Here is a 26,011-nt window from a genome sequence, read left to right as displayed (position 1 = left end):
TTGATGTTTTCCGACGAATGATGCATCTCTCACGTGAGTGTTGGGTGAAATATAAGGTTCAACCGTTCAATATATGAGTGTAAACGAGCATATTGAAGCGAAATGTTCGCTTGCTCTCTTCTCGTGTGTGGGGGAGAGCAGCAGGAAGAATGAAACGGGAAGGAAAGTCATGGAAATGGACGCGCAAGACTTCAATTAGCGCGGTACCAGGAGGCGAATCGTCGTAGCGCGCGCGTAAAATGGACGAAGCAGAAGAAATGGTCTGCTGCTGCTGCCTGCATTCTCCTCAAGCACACCCGACCGAAGAGGGGAGGAAGAAGATGGTGTGCAACCAACGCAAAACGGCGGTCGTGATGATGATGTTGTTTTGCGTTATGCCAGAACGAGACGGCGAGAATATGTTTCGATTTCAAACCACTTCGAACTGGTTTTCCATTACTTTCTTGTCGGGGAGGAAGGAGAATGAAGGGGTTGCTGGACCACATGGTGGTCGTAAGAGTGGGAGTGAAAGGTGTGAGGGAAGGGGTGATCCAAGCAACATACACTACCACCCAACACACCACTCCAGACCCGACGCCGAATGTGTTGTGTCCAGGCGAAAGGGTCGAAATCCGGGAGGGCGCATGTGTGTGTGTGTGCGAAGGGCGGGGTGCGGGTCAGCGGCGGATGATCGGTAGGATGAAAAAAGAGAGTGGAAAGGAACACGAAGACGCGTCGGTAAAAAAACCGGTTTCCCCGACCGGGAACTCCTCCCACCTTCCTTCATCCCTTCTCGATCTCAGACAAAATCTCGCCCGTTGTCTCATGATCTTTTCTCCCAAGTTTGCTGCATAAACTGAGCGTGTGGAACGGATACGATGCGCGACTGACGCGCTTGCCTTTTTTTGTTGTTGTTGGTTTTACTGCTTAGTTTGGTTACTATCGCACGCCGCGCACACTATGGAACGAGTTGCTGGTTGTGTGTGTGTGTGTGTGTGGTAATAAAATAAAAATCTGTGGAAGTGGGTGGTGAGTTTGAATTGGAAAGGGTTTAAAATCACTATTTTATTCGGCTTGTTCCTCCTCTTACCCTCTAAACCGGGTTGGAATCGAGAAGGTGGCGTCGTTTTTTTGCCGTTGTTGTACTTCAAATGGTGTTCTTATCCCGCGTGCGTTTGCCTGCCGGTAGCGAGAAATGTTGTGTGTTGTGAGCAATTTCATTGCTGTCTGTGAGAAACCAGACGACGCGATGAGATGATTGTGCTCACTGGAACATTTGCTATAGGAAGAGAGGGTTCAGGTGGAGAGGGGCAGAGAGAGAGAAGGGGGGAGTGTTGCGGTATGCTCAGTTTAAAAAAAAAAGAGGGAAGGTCGATAGAAGAACGGATCCAAGTCAACCTTTTAAGTGTTTCATCGATCCTCCCTCCCCCCCTCCGTTGTGTGGTTGGCGTGGACGCTGTTGGTGGTGGTTTAGACATAATTCGGTTCGGCTTCGGCTTGGTTGAATTTTGCACCACGTGATCGCGTGTCCTTTAGCTTGGATGCACGCAGCATGATGAATTAAAGCTTTCCAATTTAAGTTGCGCTACAGTAATAGAATGTCTTACATTCAGACAATATTTCACTACTTTATCAGCCGATTTGTGGAGTATCAATGGCCAAACAGTTGGAGAAAAAGTTGGTGGAAATCACGAGATAAAGCGACAAACCACACCAAGCTAAGTCCTGTGTACCTAACAGTCCTAGAAATCTATCAGACTATGTTGAGAGTATCCTGAGAACCTGTAGACATTGTTATTCCTTGGGTAAAGGTATCCGACGAGCGACATCCGGAGGCGCGACCAATTGAGTTTATTGATAATACCCGAGCCCGAATGGGAAGCAGCGTGTTAGTCGACGGCGACAACCTCGAGGTGGTAGAGCTATCTTGGGACTGTCGTAACTTCAGATAACGATGTCAGGAGCGAAATCAGGAGACGCCACGGTCTTCACCGCCTCCTGAGATCCAGAAGATTTCGAGACCGCACGAAATGTGAGATATATCGTACACTGATTCGCCCGGTGGTCCTATATGGCCACGAGTTTTGGACCATCCGAGCGGAGCGGATGCAAACGCTCTTGGCGTGTTTGAGCATCGCATCCTTTCGGATCATCTTTGGCGGTGTGTTCGAGCATGGAGTGTGAAGAAGAAGGATGAATCACGAGCTTGCTGAGCTATACGGAGAACCGGACATCCTGACGGTGGCAAAGACAGGTAGGATACGATGGCTGGGGCATGTTATGTGGATGCCGCGGCCTCATGCACCGCCAAGAAAGGTATTCGTCGTCGCGGGACCTGTCGGAGATCGTGTTTCTACATGGATGAGAAGTTGCAGCCAGGGATCGAGTTTCCTGGAGATCTATTGTTGACCGGGTCATGTCTCGACGATGTGCTCTTTAAAAGAACAGGCCAACATGATAATGCTCATGATAATACTTCAGTCGGGAAACCTTTTCCAATAACTCTGTGGCAGAAGAAGCAGATGCATATGTGATAGTCAGTGCCTTGAGAGGGCAGAAAACATGTGAATAATCCATAGGACGGCAGTATCCAGCTTACAGTCTTTGTTGGGGCTTTGAACTGAGGTTCATTATTTTTGTAAAATGCTTCTTGAACTTAGGAATCTATAAATTTGAAGAAAGCAGCAACAGTAACAAGCTGCACTTTGCCGGCCGCTGGCTCCAACTCTAACTCACATAGGTGTATGTTTCATATGCTCGAGACGCTCTTGTCAGTAGAGCATCTCATGAAAATGTTGTTGTGTTTTTTCACCTATTTCTCACCCACAGTTCTCCCGTTTTCCTTTCCCTCAAGCCCCCATTGCAAGTTGGCGACGCGCCCGGTTATCAGCAACACACCACCTAAAAAGGGAGAAGCGCACAATCAATGCGACGACAATGTGTTTTCACAAACTTATCACCCGGTTCGTTCTTTCTCGTCCCACTTCCCTCCCCTTTCGTCATCTTCTATCACCCCATGGCCCACTGACATCATCATCGTTCTGCTTTGAAGCGCCACGAGCCGGCGTGAAATAATCAGTACTCAGTGCCTCATACTGAAATCGCCCCAGAATAGCGCTGATGTGCACGCTCACTGCAAAATCATCACCACCACTAGACGGCCGCGGCCGTCTTCTCACGCTCAGTCCGATGGGTGTCTCTTATCACCAGATGGGCTTTTTCCTGTCGTAATAAGGTGGTAAGGATTGGCATTGTGTAAGCATTGTAGCAACCCACCCCCCCCCCCCCCCCCCCAATACCACACTGTTCGTTGTTTGCTTCACTTTAAAGGCACAAAGCTTCGTTCAGACACACACGGTGCAGTTTAAAGTATTATTCTTCCTGTTGCCCTCCCGGGTTAAATCTCCTAATCTCTAGTGTAAACGCGCACATGCACGTACGCCGTCGACGTCTGCCGCCTGGTGGGGGGCTGATGGCTTATGATTAACCGCACTCTTCCTCGGTGTGGTGTGGTTATCGTCGTCGTCGCAGCCCGTCGTCTATCTGTCCCAACAACACAACACGGTTGATGTTTTGAAGTCTGGTAATGGGCTTTTAACTCCTTTATATTTCGCTTTAGTAATGCTTCTGCGTTTTTTTGGGGAGTTTAGTTTTGTGTTTTTGGAATGAAAAAAAAAAAAATAACAAAAATAATGAATGTTATGCCTGCAAATTTGCGGTTTTTTCGAATGATCGTTGTTGCTATCAGTATCTGTTGAGAAATAATTATACTCTGAAAAATGATCTTTTTGTTTAGATTTTACGTGGAAAGTGTAATCACTGTTATTATGCCTTTGGCTGATAATGATTTTTTCACGATTGGAAATATTGATGCACTGGTTCTACTGATTTAGTTCTTTTGAAAGAATCAAGCTAAAAGAATCAACTTCCTCCGAACAGTCGCAGCGTTCTGGTGGGGTGCACATCCATCAGACCTTCTGCGAAGGTATAAGACAACGATTCTATCCGTCTTGGAATTCGGATGCATCTACTTCCATTGGGCAGCCAAGACGTAAATATACTAAAACTGAAACGAATTCAATATTGTTGTCTTAGGATTGCGCTGGGCGGTATGAAATTTACTCATACAATGTCCTCTAGAAGTGATGTCCGGTGTGATGTCGCGAGAACTAGGTTTTTTGCAACTATCGCTTCGCCTTCTACTGAGATCCACAATATCCTACAGGCAAACCCTTGTACCACTAGAGCAATAAGCCGTGCCATTTTACCAGAGTCCTACAATTCCCTTTTAGTAGTCGACACCTCCATGCGAGAGGACACGAAGAACATACCAAATCATATTCGCTGGAGGACAGTTGCCAGCATTTTTGTGGATAAGTATGGCCATTCAAATCCTCAACAGTACTACGCAGACGGATCCTCTTCGGAATCCGTCGAGGCATTGAAGAGCTCTGATTATTTTATACAAAAAATGCTAAATATTCTAAGCTCTTTGTTTAATAAAGCATTCCAAATATCGTTTATATGGCTGCCTGCTCATTGCGGGAACAGACTCCTTGGCACAGACGAGGTTCTTTGCACCCCACAGCAGCTGTGCATGGCCCGTTGGTAGAGCTTGTGCGATGAGGACGAACTCGGGAGGTTCCTGCACTCCATCTCACCACACGTTTCCCTGGGTTCCTGGTTTCACCTGGTTCCTGGGTCGATACTTATGTCGAATCATTACGCGATGAATGCACATCTTCAGCGTATGGTCAGCGTCGACTTCAAGGTTTGTAACTGTTCGATGCGGCTAGACCCGGACTTTTAGCAGCCGTTCGGGCTTCAGGAAGATCCCCGGCGGTGCACTTACTTGAGTTGAGGAAGAAGGAAATGTCTACCCTCCGAATAGGATATGATTAGAAGATTAATAATAATTAGGAGAGTCATGCTCGTCAACTTATTTTTTTTTTTATAATTAGGCTAAAATGTTTACTGCTCTGCGCCCTATTTTCCACACTTCTTGTGCCTTTCCTTACCTTGTGTTTTTGCCTTATCCCGGACATTGCTCGGTATGTTCCCCAGAATCACATAACCTGGCCCCTCCGATATCTTCTACGAAAGACTTTTACCAGCAATGTTGCTGTAAAAGCACGAGTAATTTGAAAAGTAAGCGCTTTCTGTCAGCAAAATCGTTAAGCCAAAAACAACTTCTATTCGCGGTTTGCGTAAAGAATAAATAAATTGGTTACGATGTGTGGATCATATTGCAACGAGAATCACTTGTTTATATCCTATTAAAAATGATTTATTCTTTACTTCACACGTTCTATTTTTGTGCAGAGAAAGGTTAAACCCCTTCAACATCAGATACAATTAAAGAATTGGTTGAAACCACGTATTTATGTATAATTATTTATTTATTTGTGTTGAGTGTCTGCTAATGTTCTGTCCTTCTTTCATTACAGATTCGGATAGAAAATCTCGTTTTCCGCTTTTACCACGTCATAGCAATGTAAAGGTGAGTAAAAAGTTTTCAAACTAAAAGCAAACTACGGGTAAAATCTAATCAAGGATGCCAGAAAAAGCCAGTGCCAAAGATGCGGAAGAGAATTTCTCCATTTTTATGAGGCAGCTTCTAAAATCTGTTTACAATCTTTGCTGATAATGCACGTTGCACTTAAATTTTGTGACTGTTTAATCGCCTTCATACACAAACAATTCATGGCTTTTTTTTCTCGTAAACAATGCAATTTCAAGAACAATCTGTATAAAGTTGTGGCTTCGTGCTACTGTGTTTCGTTTCGCTTCGCCGTCTCTCATTCATTCAACCGTCTTTTCTGGTTTGAGTCATTTTTTTCATGGCCTCTCCCTCTTCTCGCCTTCTCTCGTAACGGAGTTGAAAAACCTACCCAACCAACCGACCACCACCCCACCACCATTACCACCACATATCCGCGGGCATGGTCAAATGAGGGCGACCGACGACGACGATGTTGTGAGTGCTCGGTGGTGATTTATTGATTTTCACCTTCTTTGCGTTCACCTTCGCGCGCGTCTTTCGTTTGTTTGCATGGTGAGTGGAGAATATTGAAACCATTTGCAACGGGTATATCGAAAAAGAAACGAAGATGGCGCTCTATGTGTGTGTGTGGTGGGTTTTTTTTTTCATTTCGCTTCATTTTCGTTTGTTACTTCGATCCATTTCCGGTGCGAAAAAGCATTCGCAAATAATATGATTGCCCCCCTCCGCACGGGGAACGAGGGAGGGAAGGTGATTTGGGGCGAATCGAGCAGAGAGAAAGAGAGAGAGAGAGACGGTTTCCGATGATGTCGGTTTCTTACTTATTGCTGTTGTTTTTCTAATCTTTAACTGGCCGGGGGACACGTCGGTCGGTAACGGGGCGCGCTTGTTTATTGCGTGACGCCGGCCATGGTGTGTGTTGGGGGGAGGGGGGGGGGATTCGTTTTGTGGAGCTAACTTGGCGGTTATACGAAACCTTTGAACAATGCTTAATCTCATTGCAACAGCATTATAATCTCGACACTTGAATTAATATAAGTACAGAATTTGAACGCGAACACCTCCTACGTTTTCTTGTATCGTTTGACGAGTCGTCAGTAGTAGATCAAGAAATAATTTTTGCTAAAAACCTTTGCTCTTTCCTCCGCGCGACTCATATTGAGCACCGGTGCATGCTCATTCAACGTGATTCACCTTTATTACTATTAATGTTTGATGCGGTAATTAAAACAAGCATTTGAAAGAGTTTTGATCAATTAAGATTATTCCTTGTAATTGAAATTTGAGTCCTGGTGGAACTCCCGTGAGCTTTACAGACATAGAGCGATTATGTTTCAAATTAGTTGGTCGTTTGATTCCTCAAATATATGATATTTAGTTATTTCTAAATAAGTCTATCCTTTGATGTACCGGATGTTTATCGAAACAAATATAAATTTGTCCGGTCTGCTTCTTCCACATGTTTTAGTACAATGTTACTTGGGTTTTTGAATACAACTATTAACCCTTTGCACTCGAGCGGCGCCGGTCCAGCGCCCGGGCCGAATCGAAGCGTCAATCCGAGCGGCACCCGATCGATGTCAAGTGTAAACTCTCCCTCAAATGGTGGCCGTAAGCTTTTCTTCTGGGGTATGGAAATTTCCCTGGTAAATTCATACCATTTATATAAACCAGAAAAGGCCAAAAAAGGGGAAAAGCCACTAAGCCATCTGCGATTCCTAAAGACACTCGTCGAGCAATTGAGACGCTCCATCCATATCGCCAGCAACGGGAGCAAGCAACTACGTCGCAAGGGACTGCAAAGTTTGTTCTGACCGTGGCACGCCTGAAGAAAGGCGGGAAGTTATATATTATTGTAACACGTGTCCAGACAAGCATAGGATGCACCTTGGCTATTGTTTTACAAAATATCACACCAAAACCAATTACAGAGGGTAATAATTACTAATTGTTTGTTGTCTGCGGTATCTTGATGAATAAACTAGTGAATTTTTGTTACTTGTATACGCTTGTTTGTTTAAAAATTTCTCAAAAAGTATCTGTATAATATTTTGAGCTAATTTGGTCGAAGTCGCCTCGAGTGCAAAGGGTTAACGTCAGTAAAATTGATCAGAAACAACGGAATACGGAATCTCTAAAAATAATTAAATAAAACAAATCAGAATGTAAACGACTTTCCAGGGGCTGTAGGGTGAGAGTTACCGTTCAAGTGCAAAGGGTTAAATCGAATATAAATTCCAACAATCTCATAGCTGGTGGTTTATAAAAGAAAAGGAACCAAAAGGTCGAAAGAGATCTTTAAGAAATCGTTGTAGGCGTCTGAAGCATTACTTTTTTAACCCTTTTACCGATGATCCAGTTTTAAAGCAGAATCGGTGCGCCTAAAAAGCAGGACACAAGTAGTCTCGGATGCCATTTTATTTTATTTCATAGTTGATCTCGCTCTCTTCTTCATCCCAATCTCACCCTTAAAAAGGTGGAGACTGAGACGAACATGAGAGACTGCTGACCACCGTTTTTTCGTTTTCTTTTTTAGAAGCAGAGTTTGGCACGACGGTCAAGTTTTGCGCTTGTTGTTTGCCTCCGCTTGGCTGTGATTCATTCTTTTTGATGGTGCACAATGCTTCGCATTCGGGAAGTCTGGTGCCCACGAGCTTTAGCAGAGCCCGCGCGTATGCCCGCACCATTCTCTTTATGTTTTTGCTCCATCTTCGTATCTGCGGTTTTGGGGTTTTGCGTGTTCTTCATTTCCGTTTTCGTTCCTCTTTCGTCATAAAATCACGCCTTGTTTGTGTGTGTGTGTGTGGGCCTATATTCGATACGCTGCGGGCGAATTCGCCACGGTGATATGTGTACTGTTGTACTTTTATGGCAACGAGCCAAAGAAGGAAGGAACCGACCGATCGATCCGAGGAGCAGATCAAACCCCAGCACAGAAGTGTGGATTGAAGATTATGTTTCCTTGTAGAAGGGGGGATATGGGGTGCGATAGAATTCGAATTGAAGAAGGGGAAGACGAAGAGAACGCATTGGGTGACCAATTCTCTTTCCCTCTACCACCATGTCTCCCCTCCTGGCGAACAAGTTCACTTCTTCATTCACTTTTGCTTCTTCAATTATCATGTTTCAACTCTTTCCCTCTCTCTCTCTCTGTTGCTACCTTTTTCGATTGTGTTGTTGTTACATATTATTCGTTCGTCTCGTCGTGTCTCCACCGTCGGTTTTTTTGTTGTTGTTGTTTTCGTTACCTAAATTGCTATTGTTTTTATTACAATTTTCGCTCGCTACTCGCTTGCTTGATGACGTGGAAGTCGCCGTTGATTTTTCTTCACTCGTTTCTCCTCTTGTCTTTCGTGTGTGTATGTGTGTGTGTGTGTTCGTTATTGTTTGCTGCATTTTCATCCATTTGGGAGTTGTTGCGTTCATTTTTCTTTTGTTGTTTTTTTTGTTGCTCCATCTTCTTCGGGTCACCTTTCAGGCCGTATACTTGCGCTGCCGGGTTGCGTTATTATTCACGACATGTTTTGTTGTTTGAAGGTCTACGTTGGTGTACGATGTTTTTGTTGTTGTTTCTGTAAATTTTATTTTTATGTTCACCTCACCCCACTGCGCTGCACAACACACGGCTCCAAACCGTTCAGCTTCTTCGTTACACTTTTTGTTGAACGCACATTCATCTTGTTAACCTTTTTGTTTCGTCTTAATTCACAGCACGACGACTCCAAACAACCGTTTCGGGAGCGTGATGATGGCCGTAAGGGGGGTTTTGAGGGGTTGGTTGATATTCGGTTGAGGAGAAGGAGAGGAGAGAACGCAAAACTAGGGAAGAGCTTTCTGCAAGCAAGCTGCAGTTTCGTTTCAAATTGCTCTTTTCGTTTCGCATTATTTCTTACTGTCGAGTGGCATAGGACAGATTTGCAGCAGTTTATCGTGTTCGAGGTACTGCTTTTGCGTAGAGTCCACTTTTTTTTCCTTTTTTTGTAACGGTTGGTGGTGGGGCATTGGTTTTGATACAGTTTTCCTCACACTGGGTAACGAAATTACTCGAAAGTGAGGTTAATGTGCATCATTCATCGGTATCCGGCGAAGCAAGCACATTAGCCATTCTATGGTTTATTCTCACTCTCACGCGTGAGTTGTATTTCTCACTATCGATGCTGTCAACCGAGCGAGCGCAATACACGATTATCACTCTTTGCACTTGCACTGCTGCCCGTTTATTCCATCCCCTTATTACCAGAGTTTCCCTTTCACGCGCATAAAAATCTGACGAATAATATTTGAAAATATGCACATTAACTTTCTCACGAGCACTTGGGAACTGTCGCTATGTTTGGCCTGTTGTTGGTGGAATCGATTCTTCTCGATGAAGGCATTGGAACAGTGGAATACTACACCACCTGGAAATCAATGTTATTTAAAAAATATGGGGAAATATCCGATCACTTGGATTCTTGATGCAACACTATACTTCTTCTTTCTTTTCTTTAGCTTAAAGACCTTCTGGTCATGCCGGCCATTTCATGGTTTATTAGGCTTACCGATACCACGTAGTTGGATGATCAGTCCTTACTACTGAAGGACGGTCCGGATGGGATTTGATCCTCGGTCCTGTCATTGGAAGACCGGCTGTTCATAGATCATATTACTGTTGCAGTTTGAGCAATAGCAATTTTAAATTAAGTTAATGTTCAGTGATTAGCTAAAATCGTGTTACAGTTGACCCTTTCTTAACGACTTCAATGAGTTCTGAAGTTTAAAGCTCGCATAGCTCTTTCGATGACAATGTTTCTTGGAAGATGTGACCTCTTGGAGGACAAGGTCCTTCCGGCCATGAGATCATTTTGGTGGATGGAAAGTCCGTCGACAAAGTGATCGCTTGACTTGCCATGTTTATGCGAACCCAGGTCCTTCATACGTCAAGATCTTTTCGGTAGTATCTTTGGATGACGAAGCGTCAAAGCCCTCGTCGCTTCTGGTTGCGATCTCCAACTGTAAAACCGGTCCTTTTCGTCATATTCGCACGAGTTTTCCCATTTTTGTGATTTCAGCTACTATTCTCTTTATAAAAAATATTCCAACCAGCAATCAATAACGATTCCTAGTCCTGTGATGCCCTCCAACCTATATATAAAAAAAAACGTAACAATATTCACAAAATGATACACTCCCTGAGGGACGATAAACACGCCGCACGACTGCTTTGAGTTGTCACGTTTCGTTTTTTTTTGCCCCACACACATAACTGGCTCGCGCTCTGTCTCCGTCTCTATTATTGTGGCTCTCTGTGTGTGAGCTTTTTGTTTTTGTTGTTGTTGTTGTTGTTACTCTTCTACCCTCACTGTGCTCAGTTTGTGGCACCCATCGTGCCACGGGGTGACGATGTTGTCTCCCCACCCCCCCACTGCAACCCTCTCCTGTCTTCTGTCTGCATTCGTCCGTTGGGGGGGGGGGGGGGGATGATCGAAACACTCGACACACAACAACCCCCCGAAGTAGCAGCAGCAGCGGTGGCGGCGGCGTGCAGTAGATAGAAGAGAAGCGCGTCATGCTCGCTCGCACCCTGTTGGTGGGTTGGGCTGAGGTGGTGGTGAGAGGTGATAGAGGACTGTGTGTGCGCGCGAGTTGTGACTCGATTCAAGGTTGTTGTGTACTTTACTCGGCGACAACAAGACCTTGTTTCGAAGGGCACCTGAGAGAGAGAGAGAGGACGCAAAGACCAACGCTGCTGCCGGTGTGTTCGGGTTAGGGAAGAAGATTTGCGGCTGTTTTTTTATTATTATTTTTTCTGTTTTCACTGGTTCGTAGAACCACACATATGCAACGCGAATTTTGTCATACTTATCGTCGTTCCGCGACACATACTGATAAGAAAACTACGAGTGCGCGTTTTTGCGAAGCGGCTACAGTGCATTTCGCTGAGGGTGAGAAAAAAAAGCAACATCTCATCTCACATGCTCTCGGGTAGTGAGGAGGAGTGAGTTGGAAAAGTGGTGAGCCCTTCTTTCTTTGTGCTAATTTTGGCAAATAAAGCCACAAATTTGTTGTTAATGGTTCTTGAGTGTTTTTAACTTCCAATTGCCATACTTTGTGAGCTAAACATTTTCACCGAAACGTCAACCAACACGACGCGTGCTCTCAACCAACCGAATAATAATGCATCGGAATGCGCGTGTACTCCAACGCGAATTCTCACACATGAAAGGAAAATTGTTCGTTCCTTCCTTTCCAACCACCCTTTCGCTGCTGCTTCTCCCTTCCCGTTGTGCTGCAGGGAAGGCAATTTCCACAAATAATATTTTCATACCAATGCTCACGTTTGTGTGTGTGTGTGTGTGTGTGTGTGTGTGTGTGTGTGTGTGTGTTTGTCTGTTTGGTGACTAGTATGGTTAGCCAACGAACACTCGTCCAAGATGCATGTGCATGTGTGTGTGTGTATGTGCGGGGAGGGGTGTTGGCACACTTTTAATGAGAAATTAATGGGGCGATTGTTATATTTTGCTGACGCGTCGCTGAAAAGCTGTATTTTATTTTCACTAAACTCACCACAACGACGGGAGAGAACAGAGAGAGAGAAAAAACAGGAAAGAAACGGAAAAGTTTTGTGAAGTTTTGTCATTACTTCCCCCCCCCCCACACCACCTCCCCCCATCCTGCATAACAGCTTTGCTTTTTCCTCTCGCGGCGTTGAAGCGTTGCGTAATTTGTGGTTGCAATTTTTACTGGTTGGAGAAGGATGGGAAGATACAGAGAGAAAGAGAGCAAAAATCGCCATCTTGAATCAGAGCAAACGGTGCAAACATCTCGATGAATTAATCGATGCATTTGATTCTATCTAGACATCATTGATCCAGCCAATCGAGAAGCAATCAACGAAGAAGGGGTGGTAAGGGTGCTTCTGGCTGTTGCCAACCACTACCGCTCATTGCAAGAGAAATGCAAACACTGCTACGATCACCAGAAGCGCCCGTTAACCTGTCCCGTGCTATATGCAGTATGGTGGGATCATTATCATATTTCCAAGATACATTTTCGCCGATCGGCGCAGCTCACCGAGCAGCAGAAGCATTGGATGTGTTGTGTGTAAAATGAGGCGTTGATGATGACCGACCAACGCGTCGTAACGAACGGGGTAGGAGGAGACGTAGCAAAGAGGAGAAGAAGCAGTAAGGAGGCTGTGCAATGTTGCGCTTGGTAGGATGATGGCGGAGGGTTGGGCCGGGTTATAAATAGCTTTGAACGATGTTTGTATATTTAAATAACATCTGCGTAGTTAGCATGTGTGCTCTCTGTAGCGCGCGCGGACTTGACTTGGGTGGGTAAAAACGATCGCGATCCTCAAGAGCAGGCGGCCCACATGCGCATGTATTCTTGCCTTTCGCCGCCCCAATCTCACCGTGCCCAGCCAGCCGGTTATTGACGTTGCGCCAGCGACATAAATATTCAACCGGCGAAGAAAGACCAGACGACACGGCAGACAATGACCGCGACCGACCGACCGTGTGTGTGTGTGTGTGATGCCGTGCTCACTCGGAAGGAATGGGTGGTAATGGCTGACTTTTTGCTTGCCAGTTCTTGCTTCTTCTTTTTTTTTCACTCGCCACATCTCCTCCAAACACACAGTGCAGTAGGGAAATATGAACTAAATTTAAAACGATGGATTTGCATGCAGTTCACAGCGCTGGGCTGAAATAGATGACGAGGGTAGAAAGCGTTTAGCGATTTGCGCTTCGCAATTTAAACATGCATCCAATGGCGCTTGATGATCGGGCCTTTGGTTTTGATTAATGAAAATGAATTCATTTGTCGATCGTCCAAGTTGTGACAGAGCAATTCTTTGTACCGTGGTTACATTATTTACTCATCGATCGGAAATCTCTCTAGCAGGATCTTGTACAAAAATTATACGATCCTTAACATTAAATCAACCGATCGCGAAGCTTTAGAAAGAGCTGCAAATACTCATAATTACTATAAATGACAACTAAAGTATTGTTCATTTAGAATTTGGTCACTCTGTCTTATGTAGAGTAGAGCCTCCGGTGATGCCGTATGATGCCGACAATTAATTGTGCACAACCACTTATAAAATTCCACTTGGTCCGTTAGAAAAGTAGGAAAATTCCTTAAAAACGCGTCTACTACTTTTGAATATGTTTTGAAACGGTTTCGGAAACGTCAAAGCATCACTAGAAAGGTACATCAAAATCGTCTTTCAGGAACAGTGGATCGTTAGCTGAGCTAGAAGGATATTGCAAAAAATGCGGTGCAGCATAAGTACCGTCAGAAGAATCGGATTGATTGCCCGCTCTTTTCGAGCCTCAAAGCAAACAAACAGATCTCTGAAGCATAATGACATCGTCAAACCACGTGCTCTAAAAATTATATGACCAGATAATAACGATTTTTAAGTACGTTTCACATAAAAATAGATTTGAGGAAGAATTCAGGACAACATTTCTATGTTGCCACAGCACGAGGCGATGTTCCCAACAAATATAAGTTTGTTTTTGTCGACGAGTTTGCCCGCAAAATTATGGTATTGCAAGCCATCAGCAGCTGTGGAGGCACAAAACATGGGTTTTTATAACAAATCAATCTATGAACTCGACAGTTTATGAAGACCAGTGCCTGGAAAAGTGTGTTTTGCTTTTTATTGAAGCTGATGAAAGTACAATTAAGCTCTGGGCAGATTTTCCAACTGCCTAACACGCATACTGTAGCGAATATATTAAAAGAAAGTTGCTTAAATTCATCCGTCTATAAACAAAAATATTTTTCTTGAATTTTGTGATAAAAGAACAATAAAATACCTGTCGTTTGATGTAGAAATTATATTTCTACGTTAAAAAATGGCGCGTTTTACAGCCTGTGATGAGTGACCGAATTCTAAATGAATGACATTTTAGTAGGCAATGTCCTAGATCCGTTTCCAAGGGAATATATTCTAAGATATATTTAGATAAGTCTTAGGAGATATTATTAAAAAATATCCTACTACGGTCTTCACCGTCTACTGAGATCCAGAAGACTTCGAGACCGCACGAAATGTGTGATATGGTCTTGTATGGCCACGAGTCTTGGACCATTCAAGCGGAGCGGATGCAAACGCTCTTGGCGTGTTTGAGTGATGGCTGGGGCATGTTATGTGGATGCCGCGGCCTCATGCCCCTCCAATAAAGGTATTCGTCGTCGCGGGACCTGTCGGAGATTGGGTACCTACATGGATGGGAAGCTGCAGCCAGAGATCGAGTTTCTGGGAGATCTATTGTTGACCGGGCCATGTCACGACGACGTGCTCTTTAAGCTCCGAAGATGCGTCAGCAGAATTCCTTTAAAAATCTTGTTGGTTATAACAATTGAGCATGAATCAATGCATTAATGTGTTTACAATAATTTTCTTTTAACTTAAACGGTAATTTTGAAGCTAGAAATAGCTCATTTTCCTATTCAAACGCCATTTTATTGCTCCTTTCTATCCACGCTTGTTATGGTCAAGTTCAGCAACTTGCGTACGGTTCGACACACCATAACAGAGTTCCCAAACACATGACCACATGAGCTCGCGTAGGGGAAGCACCTCATGATGGGAAAATCCGACGAATGCAAAACACATCGTTAAAAGTGTGTTTTTTTTGGGTTTGCTTTTTAGGATTCGTTTTCCTGCCCATCATTTTTGGTCGGTGCACTGTAACAGATTTCTTATTTTTGGCACTATCAAGTTTGTTGCCGTTCTATTTTCAATGCTTTGTCCCTAAACAAGTCCCACACGCACACACACCAGACCATACAGACACCGCGCATAATTTGAAACCACAGCCTTGTCGAGTCTCTGTGCATAAATCGTTATGACGCGCTGGTGGTGCGAAATATTCGTTTTAATTTACGGGTCTGGTGTTGTTCGTTTCGCGTAGAACATCTGATCGTAAATGGGAAATTGTGTTTTTGCTTGTGTTGCTGCCAGGAGTATGGTTTTGCTTTGTATGTGCGTGTGTGTCTGCCACTACAGCTCGATTCACCTGGCATACAAACATATTTTCATTGCTTGTGAAATCATGCAATCGTGAGGGAGGGGGAAGAAAAAGAAGGAGAACAAAGATTAGTGGGGGAGGGAAAGTCTGTTTTTTTTTTTGGTGAAAAAATAGCTGACAAGTATGCAAAATATTTCGTACGATATACTCTCTGGTTGTGCTGCCTATTATCGATCTATTCTTAGCTCGACAATTTGTGAAGGTTGAGAAAAAAGGATGAAAATCCTCAGGGTCGCCGTGGTGCCGTGTTTTGTTTTCTGCGAGCGACATTCAATCTGTTGTGGGTAGAATAATAATATGAACAGTATTGGACAAAACATGTGCAACTCAAAGAGAGCAATCATAAAAAGGCAAATCAGCAAATTTCAATTTTTCGAAATCGAAAACGAAACACTTACTGCAGTTGACGGTTCAGCTATCAGCTGTCAAATTGACAGCTCACAGCGAGTGTTTTGTGGACAAGAGTATCTCTAGCAGCATCGTTTAAGAACTTTGTTTTACGTTGGAAAAATATTATTTTGCGTAAAAAGTATTCTTTTTGCATTATTGTAACATTACAAGGTAAATACACGTTGGTAATTATTGGGGAAGGTCAGTACTGATGCTTTCTTTATATTTTTGTTACTAGACACCAAAATGACACCGAACAGCCTTGGAAGGAAACTAAGAAATGGAAATAATCGATGATTTCAAGAGTGGAATGTCACAATAAAACAATTTGCGACAAGTATGAGTTGAAAAAAATGGTGAAAGACCACGGTCCACCACGCCAAGAGAGGACAATATGATAGTAAGAAGCATGAAAAAGGATCTTTGAAAATCTTCGTTCAAGGTGCGAATGGATATGCAGTTATCTGTTTCGGATGGGACAATCAGACAAGACATCTGTTTGCTCAATCTCAGATTGACTGGGATGTGCAGAAAGGGCGGACGGTTCTGTTTTGAAGACGGTGTAGCTTGGCGGAGGCAACGTAATGACTTACGTTGCTTTATGCTGAATAGAATACACCATTAAAATGGATATTCTAACAAGAAAACGACCCCAAGCACACCGCCAAAAAGGGTCAAACAGTGGTTTAAGAATAATGAAATCATATTGATGAACTGGCCGTCTCAATCTCCGGATTTGAATCCTATTGAGAACCTGTGGGTGGATCGTGAATCTGTGCGAAATGATCGTGAAGGTGTTCGACGCAAGGATCAATTGTTTGCAAAAATTAAAAAGGCGTGTTGGGCACTTGTTTTGTCCAATACTGTAGATAGAGTAAAGTTTTTACGTGTAGAAAAACGGAAGCGGATCGCATACGGTTTTTTATCCCAACAGTTATTTCCTTCGGTTTTTTTTTTTCAAATATTGCCATCAGTGCCCAAAAATGTTCAGCGCAATTTTTTTTCTCTCCTTACGCAAAAATCAAATTTGCTTGCTTAACAAAAAAACTGTATCCGTTTTACTATTAGTTGTATCAGAATGGCGGTGGAACGGCGGTGGAACAATGGTGCTGACACATCTGTAATCAATCTGAATGGAGGAGGAGAAATCGGGCACGAGTTGGGGGAAACGGAGACGAAAACTAACAAGGTCAGCAGTTACAAAAGAAGAGGAAAAAAAGCAAAAATGTGGAAGAAAAGTGAGCATATTGACCCCCGGCCCCCCTCCTCGGGTGGTGGACTGTGGATTAGGAGTGTGAGCGTTGAACATAGGATACTGTCAAACAAAGACTGTTAATGTGTGAAGCGTTTCCTACTGCTTGATAACAGTTTTGCGGTTGCGGTTCTCAAGATGTAAACAAAAATCAATGAATAGAAGCATTTGTATTTGTTTTGCGAAGAAAACAAGAAATCTCTCCTTACTACTTAGATTACACAACGAGATTTAGGTTGCTATGGAAATGTGCGAACGTTGCCAGATTTCAACGTCCACAAGTCCCTCCCCGGTGCGTTCCTTCCTAGTTCAAACATTTTGCACGCGGTTGTTCTGTTTGCTCATTTGTGCTTCGTAAGCGATAATATGGCTCAAGGAAATGTTTTGGTATGTTGCAAGCACACGCTGCGGCGGCACCAGGTGAAGGAGGTGTGTGGTGTCTTATACGCTTTATTTATGCTGTGGCTGCATTCAGGAGAAATGTCGAGTATTACGAGAGATAAACAAAATTATACTGCTGGCGTGTGATGTTTTTTGCAGCTTGAAGTATACCGTTACAGGGGTTCTCTTTAAAGCCAGCCAGGTCAAAAGCAGCAAATAGGATTACCCCAAATCGAAAATGCAATCACTCGATTTCTTTTTGTTGGCCTGCTCAGGATTGAGCACGACGCATCGACATGGCCAGGTCGCCAATCAGTTTCCACGAAACTCAGTTTAAAGTTGCAGTCCTCCATCCACGGCGGCATCCGATCTCCGACAGGTTAGACTCCACTTAATAAAGCCAACAAGCTCGCTGTGCTCCTCTACGCCTCGTGCCGGACGGGTTTTTGGTGGGGCATGAGTCCGGCATCCTCATCACGTGCCCCAGCCAACGTATCCTTCCGGCTTTGACTACCGTCAGGATATCAGTACCGCCAAACAGCTCAGCTAGCTCGTGGTACATTCTCCTTCGTCACACACCGCCTAAGATAGTCCTTATCACCCGCCGTTCGAAAATAGCAAGTGCATTGGCGTCCTCCGTCAGCATAGGATCGCAGGAGTTTGTGGAGTCCGTAATAGGAACGATTTCCCTGAACAATGCGCCTTCGGATTTCGCTGCTTAGGTTGTTGTCCGAAGTTACGATCGTGCCAAGGTAGCAGAACTCCTCTACCACCTCGAGATCGCCGCCGTCAACTGATACTCTGCTTCCGAGTCGGGCTCTATCATGGTCAGAGCCTCCGGCAAGCCGGTATTTTGTCTTCGTCGCATTGATGCTCAATCCAAATCTATTGGCCTCGCGTTTCAGTCGGGTGTACGCCTCGCACACCGCCGCAGTTGTCCGTCCGATGATGTCAATGTCATCCGCGAAGCCAAGGAATTGGAGAGATCGGATGAAAATCGTACCCCGGATGTCGAAGCCCGCGCTTCGCATAATACCTACATCTCCTGTACAGTATGTTTGACATCAGAGATTTACTGCTCCAATCTGGAAACTTGACATCACTTCGCAGTGTATTCCAATGCTGCAATGCTGAATCCATATTGTTCCAGTGTTAACTCTGGAGAGATCTGGAGCAATCACTTCCTCGTTATTGTAGTAAGAGAACTGAGAGGAGACAGGCATTTAATAGCCTTAAGTTAAGCCTTAAGCCTTAAGCCTTAACTGGTTAAGACTAGGCTGCCCAGCGGTGTTAGCGACATCGGCATCGGTCTTCAAACGGCAAGATCGTGGTTCAAATCCCATCCGGAGTTAGGACTAACTATCCAACTACGCGGTATCAGCAAGTCTAGTAAGCCATTTGAAGGCCGTATTTCCGTGTATGAGTTACAGATTTTAAATAGTGTTGCGTTGCTGAATTATCTTGAATAGTGTAGGAAGAAAATAGCAGTCCGCTGCCTACACTACATCAAAGAGAAAATGTGAAGATTTGCTTTTTAATATTCATTTACTGTAATATGCATTATCTGTGATAAAAAGTATATTTTCATCGTAGCATTCTATTTTTAAGAACTTCAAATAAATGTTTAAAAAGAGAGAAATTACGATGTGAATCAATATGATGAATAATCTCTCCTTCGTAGCATTTTTATTCTGGCGGACCTGATGAAATCAAGTATCTAATGCCATTGCTAAGTGCGAAAATTCATTTTCCCTGAAAGATGTGTCGCTGTATACAAAAGATAGACTGTAGAGCTAAATGAAGAAATATCTAAGGAAAAACAAGAGAGAGAGAAATGAAATTGTTAATCATTTTTTAAAACAAGCTTCCGCAACAATATGGGACGGATCCTTTTGGCATTTATTTTTGAATGTGGTGGCGTCGTTTGACTTTTTTTCTTGCATTTTTTTTTCTGTACGTTAGAATTCCTTTTTGTAATGCCATTAGCTCAAGCATACAAAACGGAACGCATTACAATAAGAGATCCCAGAACGATTTGCTCTATTTCTTTTGGTTTCTAGTGATTTATCTCGAAATATTTCTCTAAGAGACACAAAAGAATGCTTATAATTGCTTGTAAACACCCTTCAATTGCATCATAAATATCGATGCAACTGCAGAACAGAGCAGAAACATGTAGCAAATCATTTTAAACCCGTACCAAATTCTTGTTTAAAAGTTGAGAGTATAAAGTTTTCCATTTTTCCCCACACCTGTTCCAGTTCGCAAAAATCCATATTCCGATTTTTTTTTTAAAACGTGCTCTACATTTATGAAGTAAAGTCAGAAAGGAAAGTTTTTTTTCTGCCAGCCCCAACCTTGTCTCCTCCGTACCAAGGCGGCGCCGCACACTATCTCTGTCCGATTCGCGTGATCTTTCTGCCGAGGGTTCTGGCAGGCAACCCCAACAGACCAATAAAGGAATGGGAAACGAAGGAAAACAAAAGTTTCCACATGACATAGGCGGCGACCGACGCTATGGGGTAGCTGGTGTTTTGTGAAACCCTCCCCCCCTCCCCCCCTCCCGCAGAGAGTTTATCTTGCTGCTCGACGACACAAAAACATAGCCGCGTGTGTGTCACCCTGTCGCTGTGGCTTGCTCGCATACAATGTCCTATTTCTGCTTTTCCTGTTCACCTCCTGCACTGACTGCTCTGAACTGTCGTGTCTCGCCAGAGTGCAGTGGCATCTTTTCCGGTTTTGTCTAACTTTTAGAAACGTGGAGGAAAAACTTTTTACGTAAATACGGGTACGAAGGGAGGGAGGGAGGGAAGTGAAGGAGAGAGGCAAAATTGTTCAACAATTTTTGCTCGCCTACTTTGCCACGCTATGGTCCTAAACGAGATGGTCGATCACGAATGGATGAAGGGGGGGGGGGGGGGGGGGGGGTTAAGAAGGGATGCAGAGATATGAAGGCATTCTTTTCATTTCACACTGCCTGGATGATTCAACCGGATACTAGTACCACCACAATCGTCTCTAATGGTAGGCATGGGGTAGTGGGGTGTGGGGGTTGGTTAGAAATGGGTGAAAATTTGGTGTTGTTGTACACTTACATAACTTTTGCTCGGATAAAACTCTTGCTACTACTTACTAATGTGGTGAATGGTGGCAGAGGGATGAGAGGAGGCTCTATTGTCTTCTGCTGCGCGCGTTACCAGCACCCACTGCTCCCAACCATTCCAGTCCGTTGGTCCTGTGTGTCTCGGAGTGATCGAAGCATACGCTGTTTTTGTAAACGAGTCGAACGAATAGAAGAACGCACAAAGTGTTGAAACGCATTGGAGAAAGTACGAGGTTGCTAAGGTAAAGAAGGATAAGGATCAGACCTTCCCCTCCCCACTCCACCGAATGAGGAGGATGAGGTGGCTAAGAAAGGGTGGAGTTTTTGGTGGGAAGGAATCAAAGTTGGCTGCCAAACTTTTCCCATCGTTGATCGAAGAGACGAACCAGGGGGAGAGAGAGAGAGAGAAAGTTCGAACTAGTTTTTGGGCAAATCAAGGCAAAACTTTTTTACTTTTTCACTCCCTCACGCTTGCCTGATGCGATGGCGTGGAAAGTTTGTCGGTAAAGAAACTTTTTGGAAACTGTTTTTGCCCAAACTCGCCCAATTATGTGTCGGCGTTTTTCGTTTTCTTTTGTCCGCGCGTCTCTCTGATTCATCAGTTCTGTGGACGGCAGTAAATACGGAGAGTGTGAAATGTTTTGTAATTTTTGTTACTGAACTGCTCCGTCTCTTATCTTTATGCAAAACAGTAAACAGTTGTAGGTTTGTTTGTGTTTTGTCTCCTTTTTACTATCATCATGCAGGTTTGCCGTTTTGTATGATGATCTTCCTGTCGTTTTGTATCTCCATTCCTTCCTAAATGGAGGCGCATGGTGGCGTATGATTATATATTGCATTTAAATATCGAATTTTGTTAAAATTCGGAATTCGCTTCTTTTCTAAGTTGTTTTAATTTTCTAATAGAATGTTTAATAATTCGTAAGAAGCGAAAAAAAAATCATAAAAATTAAGGTTATCGCCAGAAACATTTTTTTCCCAAACTTTACCTCTATAACTCTCTTATCAAACGGTATCAAGGCTCAACCTTCCCCTGCTTCGACTTTTGTTGGTTGCTGTTTAAGAATTATCACATTCCTTAGAAAAAACAAGCAACAAAAACGACAAATTAACTGTGAAAGTTTTTTTTTATGCGACGAAAATATTACTTAAACTTTTAAGCGCAACTCAGCGTGAAGTAAGGAATGAAAGGAGGGTAAAACCGGGGAAGGGGAACACCTTAGGGGCAGGCAGGCAGTAAGCCATTAAAACCCTCGCCTTTTACAGCAATAAATATTTACTTGCAATACACTCTCCCTCTCTCTCTCACACACACACACACACCGTTCCGTTGTTTTTATGTGGCTTTCCGTTCTCCAATTTCTCCACGGCATCATCCACGAGAATGCAGACTTTTCCTGAAGGGAAGGGAGTAGACGGGACGCGGTCAGCAAGCGGTGGGAAGAAATTCATAAATTTATCCACTAAAACCGTGTACCAGCCCCAAACCATCGTCAAGCCGGATCCCTTCCTATCTGTTGTTAAGCACCGGCTTGTGGCACTTGTAATGGGGGGCGAGGTTGGTGTGGAGGCACGTCTCACACACGCGCTATGTACTGCCAGAGCGGCCCTGTGTGTTCGCTTTCCATCATCCCAGCAAGCAGACTCATTTGGTTGTTGTTGTTTCGTCGTCCTGCCGTTCGGATAGGGCGGCTCGTAGTGTGTTGTCCTTCGAAGGTGGCAACCGGATAATGGATTCCAATCGGGTCCGATATGGGGTAGAATGAGTGTGAGATAGAAAACCACGGGATTGGAAGTGGAAAGCTACACAAGAGGAAGAGGCAGAGAACATTCCGGAAGTGACTGCGCATGTGCAGCATAGCACCGACGGAGAGAAAGTAAAATGGTTGACAAGGAAAGAGGAATGGTTTGCTTCCAAGGGGGAGAGAGAGAAGGAGTAGGAGAGAGATAGAGGTGACACTTCCGCCAACCACCCAACCAAACATATCTCCCACCACCATCCTCTTGTTGTTTTGTGTTGATATCATCAGCACGATGATATTGGGCGACGTTAGACTTTTGCTCCGTGAAGAGTAAGAGTAAACAATTGTACAAAAACTTGTCCTTTTTTTTATTTGCTGTGTTTGTGTGTGTTAATCCTCATTTTTTCGTCCCATTCCTCCCCAAACGTGTTCAAAGGAAAATGGCTTCCAAAAATTTTTGTCACCGTTGGATGATTTTCCTCTCCGATGGAGCAGAAGGGGGGAGGGGGAGGGGCGCACATTGTCCCGGGAATTTTTGGAGGAAGATAATTATGTATTGTTGTGCTTAATGGCTTTTGGATAAGTTACTCAGGATATACACGGGAGAAAGAGAGGAAGATAGAGATTTACAGGTGAACAACTCTTATTAAAGCCATCGGCGGTAAAAATTTCGTCTGGGAGTTTTTATTATCGGGAAATTGGAATTATCCCTACCACATTTTATCATTTTTTTTATTGTAAAGATGTCACCAAAAACCAAACAAAAACAAGAAATTTACGATCGATCGAAATTTCCTTCCTTTCAATATTTCTGGCCCCAACACAGTCTACTTTTATGATAGCTGGCTGGGACAAAGTTTTCCCGACATCTTCGGACAGAAGGCTTCTCTCTCTCTCCCTCTCTCGCTCGTTCGCTCGGTCGGCTGTGTGCCTCGCCTAGATGAAAAGTTTTCGCCGAGTTTAAACTTTTCTCACCAAACTTTTCCGGCCATTCTGTAGGGGGGGGGGGGGGGGGGGTGTCCGGGTTTCCGGGGTTTCCCTGCCACAGTTGCCGTGTTTGGTGGCACGGTTGCGGCGCAGGCTCAACGAAAAGTTGGTTGACGGAAGTTTACAAACTTCTCGCGCTTCTTGTCTCGCCCTGTTTGTCTTGGCCTTCCCATCATCCCCTCCACCGTGGAAAATACTACATTATGCTAGGCACAAACATTTTCCAAACTGATGAGTAAGATGGAACAAGTCAAGTTTTCCGTCAGAAAGGGGGTACCGATTAACACCAACGTTGGATAGGCGAGCGAAAAGCGCAGAAGAGTTGGACGAAAAAGTTATTCCATCAGCAGAGAGAACATTCGGTGGAGCCGGCTTTTTTATGTTGCGGGGAAGAAGGGGGTTTGGGGGAAGTAGTGAAAGGATCACAACAACCGCCAACATCCTTTCCCTTGGACACACACACGCAGCAAAACAACTGCAACAACTCCCGCATTTGCCTATCGGAAAGTTCTAAAACTTTGATCCGCGCTAGACTTTCTCCAGTGGAAGGTAGGGGGGGGGGGGGGGGGTGAGGATGGTGCGTACAATTTCCCATCAAACTTTTGCGTACCAAAAACTTCTGTCCCCGGTACCAAACTTTGTTCGTCAAACAACTTCTGCTGCTGCTGCTGCTGCTGTTAGTGGCTCCTGAGTTTTCCGCTCAGAACTTTTGCGTCGCTTGTGGAAACTGTTTGGGGTAGGTAGCGGAAAGATAGTAGGATAGAATGTGTGTGCTCTCTCACTCACTCACCTTCTATCCCTCTCACTTCATCTAATGTTTTGTCTCTCTTGCTCTCACTCTCTGAGGAAGAGGTCAATTGAAGCCGGTTGCCAAAAAGTAACTTTTCCAACTGAACAACGCCGCCACACGCCGCCCGCTTGTGTATGGGAAAGTATTAGTAAAAGTTTGCAAATGGTGTTTTTTGTGTGTGTGTGTTTGAGAGGAAAGTCCTTGCAAAGTCATCATGGCCCGATGGTGTTGGCTTTACCTTGTCTTTTCCCATACGCTAACGAAAACTTGGCCAACTTTGCCATAAAGTTTGTTGGTGGTGACTGGTAGCAAAGCAAGAATGAAGCAATATTACCCAAGTGAAAATGCCGGCATCATTGTAATTTGTGTCCGTGTGTGTAGGCGAGTGTGCGTGTGTGTGTTTGTATTTAAATACAACACACTTGAACGTGCGCTCTTTCTCTTTCCCTCTCTCTCTCACGCAGTCTTCTATATTTTCTCATACGTGTATAATCTAACGGATAAGAATAAATACCGGCAGCAGGAGTCGTGGGAGCAACGCAGCTATTAAAAAGGAAAAAAAAAACACATGGAAATTTCCAGCCAAAGACTAAACGCGCACGCTTCGACACCGGAAAAACCTTGGTTTTGGCAACACTGTTTTCAAGTGAACGAGAAAGAGAGAGAGAGAGCGATATAGAGCGGTCGCGTCACGCGCTTTACCATTTTCCCAGCAGGCTGTGCGTCGCCATACAGACAGACTGGATTTGGTGGTATTTGTTGATGCAATGATGAGAAAATCTTCCACTGTGAAAATGGGTGGCCTTTAAAGCCTTTCTTATTGATCTGTTTAGATTAACTATTAAAATTAAGTTATAGAGCTGAGCAGCCTTGATTAACCTTCATATAGAACTGTCTACAAAGAGAAGATACAAACGACAATACATGAATCTGATTAACTTTAAGTACGGTGTGGGATGGACGTCTGATTGGACGTTGGAAGGAGGCGAAACACAATCATCTTCCTTGAGAATTCTTTTTTATTAAAATTGTCTCTTACACCAACAATAAATGCCAATTTACCATCTTGTTTATGTTTCAGTTAAACTCATTTTTCGAATTTTTCGATTCCAAAAGGGCAAAAGGATCGATAGAAAATTCTTTAAATCCTCGGCAGCGATTTTACCGACGGAAAAATGCTTCCTTCAACTACCTTTTAAAGCTACTTGTTTGAAGAGTTTTCCCTGTGCTTAAAAAGTATAAGTTGAAGTAAAGAGCGCGAGTGTGAGATAAAGAGTGAAAGAGAGAGGAAGTGTTTCGAATGATCACATTCTCTCCTTAGCAACACAAATGGTAAGGATGGGAGTTGGAAAATGGTTTTCCATTCTGCGTCTCACCGTAACCAGTAACATCCGAGTGACGCTGTGCTTGTGTGTGCGCTGTTTTGTTGCTTGATAATACTTTTTTATGAAACTTTTAGCTCCCCGACATTGGAAAGTTCTCCTATGACCATCGAGAAGTGTGTGAAGCAAGAACCTCAGCTTTAAAATTGAACTTTGTTCGGATGTTTTAAGGAGAGTTCTCTTTAACTCCCTTAACTCTCTTTTGCTTCCTTCCGTTTTTAAGATCGAAAAAACCATTTTATATCCTTTAATGTGTGGGATCACGAGGCTCCTTATGTCACTACAAATCGCTCATAAGCTTTAAAATGCTATACTGCGCAAATACTGAAACTCTCCAACATGCACCTTACAATTTAAGTCATAATTTCTTGTCTTGTTGGTGCGTTAGATGAAAGGAAGAAATTAATTAATATTAAGCCACACTTTTGCCCTTGCGCTGCTGCTGTGCCCTGCTGTTCCTCGCTCTCCATT

General features: G+C 43.9%; 2 protein-coding genes across 2 annotated transcripts in view; both read left to right on the top strand.

The window, feature by feature from the left end:
* Positions 1 to 22,549, top strand: part of LOC126559183 (uncharacterized) — a 456,771-nt gene extending 434,222 nt beyond the window's left edge. The window contains exon 2 of the mRNA XM_050215302.1: positions 22,539 to 22,549. The gene's annotated coding sequence lies outside the window, so the exon portion shown is untranslated. The remainder of the gene's footprint in view (positions 1 to 22,538) is intronic.
* Positions 1 to 26,011, top strand: part of LOC126559496 (ribosomal protein 63, mitochondrial) — a 278,118-nt gene that overhangs the window by 133,730 nt on the left and 118,377 nt on the right. The window lies entirely within an intron of this gene.

This window comes from Anopheles maculipalpis, chromosome 2RL (genome assembly GCF_943734695.1).
Source record: "Anopheles maculipalpis chromosome 2RL, idAnoMacuDA_375_x, whole genome shotgun sequence".
In the NCBI taxonomy this organism is placed as follows: Eukaryota; Metazoa; Arthropoda; class Insecta; order Diptera; family Culicidae; genus Anopheles; species Anopheles maculipalpis.
Note: the sequence above shows the minus strand (reverse complement) of the source record. Positions and strands in the feature narration are given on the sequence as shown.